Below are 9,463 nucleotides of genomic sequence, written 5' to 3'. Positions count from 1 at the left end.
GCGTTTTGGAAGCCAGCCGCAAACCCCGTGTGTGGACTTTGACACCGACGCGCTGACAGCCACAGTCCGTCCTCCGTGTGCATCTCGGAGGGTGGGGGCTCCACGGAAGTGTGTGCACCGAGGGGCAGCGAGCGCGTGCTGGGGAATCTGGCTCGGAAATAAAACACAGTGGAAAATTAATCTTGGTGTATATGGTGGTTTCCTCAAGTGGGATGTGTGTGGGTGTGCGTGCGTGTGTATGTGTGTGTGTGAGGGGGTGTGCACATGTGTGTGTATGTGTGTATGTGCATGCGTGTGCCCGCGTGTGTATGTGTGTGTGCTTGAGGGTGTGTGCTCGTGTGTGTGTGTGTGTGTGCATGCAGGTGTGCGGGCGTGTGTGTGTATGTGTGTGCGTGTGCATGTGTGTGCGCACGTGTGTGTATGTGTGTGGGTGTGTGCCCGCGTGTGTATGTGTTTGCGCTTGAGGGTGTGTGCTCGTGTGTGTATGTGTGTGCGCACGTGTGTGTGTGCATGCGGGTGTGCACGCATGTGTGTCTATATGTGTGCACATGTGCGCGTATGCATGTGCATGTGTGTGGTGTGCGGTGTGTGGGCATGTGCGTGTATGTGTGTGCATGTGTGTAGGTGTCGCGGGCGTGTGTGTATGTGTGTGCGTGTGCATGTGTATGTGCACGCGTGTGTATGTGTGTGGGTGTGTGCTCGTGTGTGTATGTGTGTGCGCACGTGTGTGTGTGCATGCGGGTGTGCACACATGTGTGTCTATATGCGCGCACATGTGCACGTATGCATGTGCATGTGTGTGGTGTGCGTGTGGTGTGCGGTGTGTGGGCATGTGCGTGTATGTGTGTACATGTGTGTAGGTGTCGCGGGCGTGTGTGTGTGCATGTGTGTGTGCCCGCGTGTGTATGTGTGTGTGTGCGTGTGTGCCTGCCGCCCAGGGGCTGCCCTCCGCGGCGCCCCATCCTCCCCCACCCCTGCAGATGGTGGGCTGGTGTCTGAACTCGTCCCCACTTCCTCTCCAGTTCCAGAAAGTCTCCGTCCCACCCTGGGTCAGAGCCCCTCCGGCGCCCTGGGCTCCTATAACCCGGGTGGGTCCACGCGGACTGCAGCTTCCCTCCGGTTCCGCTGAGCACCTCTGGCCCTGCCCTGCGCCACCGCCGCCCCGTCCAGCGCTCAGTCCGTCTCAGGGGCTTGGTGGACTCGGGGTCTGTCTCTCCAGAACCCCGGGTGGCTCTGCTGGTCCAGGTCCCCCCGCCCCGGGTTTCAGACCTGCCTCCGACCCCCTGCCCCGTCCGTTCCCCACGTCTACCTGCGCCCCGCCCCTCCCTGCCGGTCACCCCAAGGCTCCTGTCGCCCCCGGGATGGAGTCCAACCTTCTTGCGTGGCCTCGGTGGCCTGACCGCACCCGTGTGCGCTTCCCAGAGCCCCCCCCCGCCCCAGCCTCGCTGGCTCTGCACCTCCCGCTCGCTCTTTCTGCCAGCCTCTCTCCAGTCCTGACCCTCGGTCACACTTGTGGTTTCTACTTACCCTGATTCCCGCTCGGAGCTGTGCTCGGAGTGGGGCCCGAGTCAGATAACCCTAGGCATCAGCAAACGTACGTTAAATCAGTTGAACCGCGCTCAAGACTGTTGGTACCAAGGTTTGCTGCTGGATGGGTCCCCTCAGGCCGGTCCTCTGGGACCGCGAACCTCGACGATTTGGAAATTCTTACCAAAACCCTCAAAAGTCAGGGCGCCTGGGTGGCTCAGGCGGTTAAGCATCGACTCTTGATTTCAGCTCAGGTGGTGATCTCACGGTTCGTGGGATAGAGCCTCACGTGGGGCTCTGTGCTGACAGCGTGGAGCCTGCTTGGGATTCTCTGTCTCCCTCTCTCCGTCTCTGCCCCTCTCCCGCCCAGCTCTCTCTCTCTCTCTCTCTCTCAAAATAAATAATCAATAAAATTTTTTAAAAAACCCTGAGAAATCAATGGGTTTGGATCTAAAACTTGTATTTGCTTGCATGTACTTTTTACCAATAAAGTAGGTAAAGGTTTTGAACAAAGATGAGCATTGCATCTTTATTTGTAACAGAAAACAATGAAAGCACATAAATGTGCAGCAGGAAATTGGTCAGTGTCACCTGGGATGTTGGGATACAGGACACAGGATACAGGAGGGGTGCTGGTGTGTGACGCGGGGCTGAGAGCAGGGGTGTTACGACCCAGTGACGGGGGGGGGGGGATCGGGCCTGCGCTGAGCACACCCTCCCTCAGCTGAACGCAAACCCTCCCTGCTTTGTCAGGCTGGGCCTGGGGCCCTGAAAACCACATTTCTCTTGTGCGTTTCTGTGCGTGTGGGGGCCCAGGGGCTCTGCAAGGTAGGAGGGAAGGGAGAAGGGCTCTTTCACTGCGGAAACAGCCGATGGTACAAGATTCAGCTTCTTCTAGCCCCTTCTTTTTTTTTTTTTACATTTATTTATTTTTAAGAAACAGAGTGAGACAAAGCGTGAGTGGGGGAGGGGCAGAGAGAGAAGGAGACACAGAATCCAAAGCAGGCTCCAGGCTCTGAGCAAGCGGTCAGCACAGAGCCTGATGCGGGGCTCAAACCCACGAACTGCGAGACTGTGACCTGAGCCAAAGTCGGACGCTCAACCGACTGAGCCATCCAGGCGCCCCATCTTCCAGCCCCTTCCAAACCAGCCTCACCGCTGCCTCGAGGGCCCCGCCCCCAGGATCTGAGCCTGACGGCGGCTGAAGGGGCGTCCTCCCCCCTTCTCTGCCCCTGGGAGTGATGGTGTTCCCACACCCTCTCTGCCTTCTCTGGAACTGGTTTGGGCAGTCCCCCAAATCCCACCCCGGCTCCTGTCCTGGGGTCCAGAGAGGGCGTCCCTGGTTCTCCCGTTAGGTTGGACACGCCGGATTGGGACCCTTCTCCCTGTTCCCCGTTTGTCCCCACCCCAGTTTGGACTCAGTAGGGCAGACGTACCCTAGACCTTGACTTCCCACATCTTAGGTGCTGGCCTTCCCCCGGGACCCCCGACCGCAGACGGTGACACTGTGGGATGACAGCCGTGGTTCCTCATGGGACGTGTGGGGATGGGTGACCAGGATGGAGGTCCGCCCGCCCCCTCCTACCGTCCGAGCTCCAGGGCAGGACCCTGGGGGTGGATGAACACTCCGTCCCGTGTCTCACAGAGACCCTGGCGAGAAAGAAAGTAGCCATCGAAAGAAGCGAGATCACATGCGTGTGGGACCAAGGGTGTCCCTGGCATTGAGTCCCGGGTCCCGGTCCTTCGGAAGGCAGGTCTCCTCTTGGCAGGTTTCGGGGTTCCCGCCGACTGCTTCCTTCTTGCGGTTACGACAACGAGACGTATCCCCACTGCCACGTTACTGAGTAAAAATCGGGGTTTCTTCCTCTGCTGCAAGTTTTTATCCTATGGCGGGATACTACTTATCACGCTGTTTCTGTAGGAAGATACCTTTCAAGCAGCAACGCCAGCCTACAAATAAAGTTTAGGACACGATTCATTTGCTTCACAGGTGAAATGACACAGATTTTCGGGAAGTTACCAGTAGAAACAACATTTAAACACGATGAAAACGCCGTCGGGGCAGAGTTTGCCACGGGGGGGTTTGGGTCGCACGCATCCTTATGAAGCTTTGCAATTTGAAAAATATCCCCATCTTCCCCCGGTTTCTGTCTGAGGATACGTTGCCACGTGTCCGAGTCGATGCAATGGGACACAACCCGTCAGCTTGGGAAGCAGTCGCGTCCACGACCCTGTGGCACGACGCAGGAGACATGACGTTATTCACAGACTCATCTAAAGATAGAATTGGAAGTAATTTATCTCGTGTCGACGCGTGAATCGCGTTTATTTAGAAAAGCGTCCACATGCACACAAATGACGTCAGAGGAAGTTTTCCTTCTAGGTTTCGAAACCCAGAGTCTTTGTCGCTTTAAACACCCGTGAGCCGCTTTCCACGCCAATATTCCGAGACTCTTGTTTGTTCTCGGTGCTGCCTCCCTGCCGGTCGGCCGGGCCCACCCTCCTCCTCTTCGCCCCCACGACCTGCACGTCCCACGAGAAAGCACGGCCGCTCCAGCACGAGGAGAAATTACACTTTGACCTGCAAACGGAGACAGCGGAGAAATCGGGCTTCAGAGGCTGGGGTCTTGCGGGAAAGAGCTGGGCTGTGCTGGTGCCTCTCTCTTCGGGGTCCCCACCGGCCCCCTGCCCACCACACATAGAAACCCAGGCGCCTGTGGGGAGGTTCTTCATTCCCTCCCTGGGCAGAGGCGCTAGCGTATTTAAATTTGAGGTTTAAATTTGCACAAACCGTTAAGGAAATGCAACCCAAGGCGACCCATCCCCGGTGAGGCTCTCAACGCGTCAGGTGCGAAGCGAAATCCAGAGCTGTTGGCGAGCCGGGCTCCTTGGGGCCGGTTGGGGATTCCCTGCCTGTGCGGCCATGCGTCCGGCAGGGGGGTGGCCCTGGGCTTTCTGTCCCCCAGGTGAACACTGCCTTCCCAGGAGGCATCGGGGAAGGGCCCTGCGTGTGCAGAGGGTGGGGAAGCTCAGACGGGCAGTGCCCTGGGCCAGCCCGTGTTACTGTCCCCGGGAAGGCGAGGTGACACTTCTCAGACTGAGACACTGGGTGTGGGGTCAGCGATGGGGACTCTGTCTGACCCCCACGGAGCACTCTGTGTGCACTTCTGTCTGAGCCTCACGGAGGCGGGACGCGGGCTCGGGCGGGGGCAGTGCCAGGCTCCAGGCCTAAACGTACCGGAGTCGCCTGGCCAAGGCCTGGGAGCGTCTTGCGGGTGAGACCGCGCCTCCTGCTGTCCAGGGCGCCCGTGCCCCGGCTGTTAGCGTTCGCCTCTCGTCTCCAGAGTGCAAACGTGCGTGTCCCCGGCACACTGTAGCGTCCGTGCAAGTGGACCACGAAGTAGCCGCACGTAGCTTGGGGCCGCGGCCCCTCTGACCTCGGGCTCGGGCTCCCTGCGGAGCCACGGGAGAGGTTGGCCTGCAACTGCCCCGAGTTGCACACGTCCTCATCCAGGGTCCGCAGCTCCCGGGGTCCTTGCAGCAGCAGCAGCGAGACCCCTGCATCCCTTTGCCTGGGAAGGAGTGTGAATGAAGTAGAGAATCCAGTGCTCACAAAGCCTAGGAAGGTTCCGGAAGAGGAAGCTGTCAGCCCTTCTAGAATGACTTGTGGGACGATCCAGAAGGGGCCACCAGTGCTTCGGTCAGGAAGACAGGGAGCCGGAAGCCTCCTCCAGGTTGCCGTGCCGGGAACGCATGTTCTGAGCCGTGGTTCAAGGTCCAGGAGGCTCTGACGCAGGGAGAACACTGAGCTTTAGGCCACAAAGCCTGGGTGCCCCGCGTCCTGCCTCTGGGCTCCCGTGAAGCAGGAACTCGGCACGAGAACCATCGCTGGGGCCCCACGCGGTCAGCCAGCAGAACCAAAGCCCCGTTGCCACCCTCGAACCCGCCCCAGAGCTTGTGATCTTGGAGGAGTCTGTCACTTCTGGCTGCAGAGTCTGGGGAGGGGGGTTCCTGGCTCCTCGGAGCCTGCGGTGGACGAGGGCCCCCGGACCACCCGTGGCTGCAGGGTCTTACTCCGTGCACTCGGGCAGTGGCCCCTACATCGCCTCCTGAAGACACACATCCTTATGAGCTTTCTTTAAGCCGGAGGAAAACCATCAGCCTTTCTCTCTCCATCTACAGGGCAGCTAAGAAAGGAGAGAAAGTTTAGGTGATCAAAGAGCTTCACGGACTAATTGGAATTCAGCTAACATGTGGTACCAGGGCGGGAGCAGACACACAGGCCGGTGTAACGATAAAGGTGGGCGGGAAGCAGTTCACGTGTCACGTGGGAAAGCCCGTGGCGACAGGAAAGGCCAGCGGAGAAAAGATACTTGAAGAATTGGTTTAGCTCCGGTGGAGACGGAGGAGACGGAAGGAAGGAGGGACCAAGGGGGCATCTGGGGCGGGGGAGGGACCTGGATGGTCCGTGGAGTCTCGGCAAGTCTGGGGACTGCGTCACTCACTAAACGCTGTCCTGGAAATTGTTGTGTGTGCCATTCTGTGAGGACTCAGATCGGACCCGCGGGTCACGTAACTGAACGTGAAGCACAGAATATTTCTCTTGAGGAAGAAGTTCTTACTTTCTTTTTTTAATGCTTATTTATTTATTTTGAGAGAGAGAGAGAGAGAGAGAGCAAGCGAGCATGTGATCAGGGGAGGAGCAGAGAGAGACGGAGAGAGAGAATCCCAAGCAAGATCCACACTGTCAGCTCAGAGCCTGACGTGGGGCTCGGTCCCATGAACCATGAGATTGTGACTGGAGCTGACACAAAGAGTTGGTCACTTAACAGACTGAGCCCCCCAGGAGCCCCTCTTCGAGAAGAAGTTTCTTTTTAAAAAAATTTTTTTTTAACGTTTATTTATTTTTGAGACAGAGAGACAGAGCATGAACGGGGGAGGGTCACAGAGAGAAGGAGACACAGAATCTGAAACAGGCTCCAGGCTCTGAGCTGTCAGCACAGAGCCTGAGGCGGGGCTCGAACCCACGGGCTGTGAGATCATGACCTGAGCCGAAGTCGGACGCTTAACCGACTGAGCCACCCAGGCGCCCCAAAGAGAAGAAGTTTCTAACGGCCCAGGTGGCTGGTCGCAGCTGCTCATGAGGTAATGAGCCCACCGTGGTCAGAGGGGTTCAAAAGACTAGCTAAACCAACAGCCCAATTTTTATAAGTGGGGAAAGGATCTGAACGATGCTGCTGAAAGTCAGTTCCATGATGTCAAATAAGCATATGGAAGACGCCCAAGGCCATCGGTCGTTAGGAAAATGCTCTGCAGGACCACGAGGGGACAGTGCTGCACACCCCTGCGACTGGGGGGGATGCTGACCAGCCAGGCGCTGGCCGGTGTGGAGGGACGGGCACTCTCACTCTGGAGGAGGGAGGGCAAAGTGGTCCCTCCACTCTGGAGGACAGCTGGGAAGCCTGTTCCGAAGTTAACCATTCGGTTACCATGTAAACAGTAACCCAGCTCTTAGGTACTTACCCACGTGAATTGGAGGTTTGTGTCCATGCAAAACCCACACACAGATGCTCATAAGCACCCTGTTCTGAGTGCCCAGACCCGGATGCACCAGATGTCCTTCTGCAGGAGAATGGACAACCAGGCTGTGGCCCGTCCACACGGCGGACCCCTCTCACCAGTGCAGGGACGAGCCACGACCGCACGGCAGCAGGGTGGATCTTAAACACGTCTTTGTGGAGTGACAGGCGGACCCACAAGGCTCCATGTCGTGTGGTCCCATTTATATGGAGTTCCGGAAAAGGCAAAACTATAGGAACAGAAAACCCATCGCTGGTCTGGCATAAGGGCGGGATTGGCTTCAGGGGGACAGGGAAGATAACTTCCTGGGTGATGGAGGTGCTCTGTATGAGTCTCGGGTGGGGGATACGAGAGTCCGTGGGTTTGTCAGCACCCGCAAAACTCTGTGAGCTTTGCTTTGAGACACGTGCGCTAATCAGTGAGCGGGTGGGGGCCCGAGGACGAACTGAAACTAACTGTATTAAACGTGTGACATAAACCTGCTGTAGGGGTGGGGAGAAGAGGAGAGGGTGAAGGTAACTTTGGGGAGGGTGTTTTGATCGCACGGCAGAAAGGTAAAGACGCGAGCGTACTCTATACTATTTTACCGTATATTGAACAAATGAGTAAATAAATTGTCAGTAATGAGCGTGGGACTTGTCGCTGTCTGAGAAGCAGTTATAGTTAAGCAAGAGAGAAGACTAGAGTGCACTCTGGAGCTGTAGCCTATGCAGACACCAGAAAGACACACACACGCGTAAAATCGAGCCCTGTCCTCAGCCATGGCTGGAAGCAGTGACACCCCAGTAGCAGTGAGCACACCCACCGCCCTGATCTTGGCTTCTAAGTACCGCAGGCTGGTTAGAGGGAAATGGCTGATTCCAGGGCAGGGAAACACAAGGCGAGCTTGGGGGGGGGGGTGGGTCTTGGAGGACCACAAATCCAGCAGCGCTACACAGGTGGGAGCTTGTCCAGAGATGCAGAAGAGGAGGAAACTTCCCCCCCACCCCAAAGCTACCCTAGTAACCCGCCTCCCTCTGCCTGCCTCACACACCTTCACACCGCAGCTGCTGACGGGAGGCTCCCACATCGCTAACTGAATCACATCACTTCCCCGCAGGACCGCACGGCCTTTCGGGACTCTTTCTAAGTCCCTATGTGTCTCTGCTCTGCGCGCCCCGGCCCTGCCGTGCCCCGGGCCTCTGCTTCTCTCCTCTGCCCTCTCCACGCTGCCGTGTGGTTGCACGTAGTGTTCATTTCCAACAAACGGGAAGGAGGGAAAAGAGCCGTGGTGGCAGTGGAGGGATCGGGCAGACACCCCCTCAACCGTGGGTCAAGGCTGCTGTCACCGTCATGATGTCTTAGGCATGTGCCCCAACGTGGTGAGATACCAGGTCACCACACCTGTGTGCTCTCCCCCCAAGACGAGTACACCAGCGTAATCAGGGGAAAACGTCAGGAAAATACACGTGGAGCGACATTCTACCAAACCCGGGACCAGAACTCCCCAAAGTGTCCAGGTCACGATCAGACGAAAGACAGACGTGCTCAAGACCGGAGGAGACTAAGGAGTCGTGATGCCCGAGCGAACGTGCTGTCCCGGAACAGAGAAGGACATTGAGGGAAAACTGGTGAGTCTTTCATTCAGCTCACAGGCTCGTATCAGCACAGTGCGCAGTGCGTGGCTCACGGACCGCCGTCCGTGTCAGTGTGTTAGTGTCAGTACATACACCACGAGAAAACGAGGCCGATTTTCACAGACACCAAGGTCAGAGGTGTCGGCATCGTGGGAAGCTGGGCGTAGGCATGTGAGATCTCTCCTTACCACCTTTTCAACTCTTCCGTAAATCGAAAACCATTCCAGGTGCAAGACAAAAAAAGTAATAAATCCAAAGCTTTGTTTCAGTGTCGTGCATCTGGGGCCGAAATAGCCAAACTGAAAAGCCACACGGACAAGTCCAGGCAGTGACGTGCGGAGGACGTTCTATGGGGGTCGTTGAACCAGCTCCTTGCGGGCCCGCGTTGCCGGACGTGCAGGTCCCCGTGGGACCGGACGCAGATCCTCCCCTCTCTGACCTGTGCACCTTCTCTGACCACTGACCTCTGGTAGGACCACCTGGGTGGGACCTTACCTAGACGCGAACGGCGCGCGGGAGCCGGATGGAAACCTGCCATCGGTGAATCCATGTGCGGGCTGGAAAACCCTCCGGACATGGGTGTCCAGATCTGGGGTTCCCTCTGCGTGTTGGCCGCCTTTCCCTGTGGTAGGTCTGGCCGTGATTCCGGCACAGACAGATGCTTTGGGGCCTCTGGAGGAGGCTCCAGATGCTCCTGGACCAGCTCCCAGAAGATGCTGTGGCCACAGAGACTCAGGCTA

This window comes from Panthera pardus, unplaced genomic scaffold, assembly GCF_024362965.1.
Source record: "Panthera pardus isolate Hobbes unplaced genomic scaffold, ASM2436296v1 HiC_scaffold_6, whole genome shotgun sequence".
NCBI lineage: Eukaryota > Metazoa > Chordata > Mammalia > Carnivora > Felidae > Panthera > Panthera pardus.
This window is presented reverse-complemented; position numbering follows the sequence as displayed.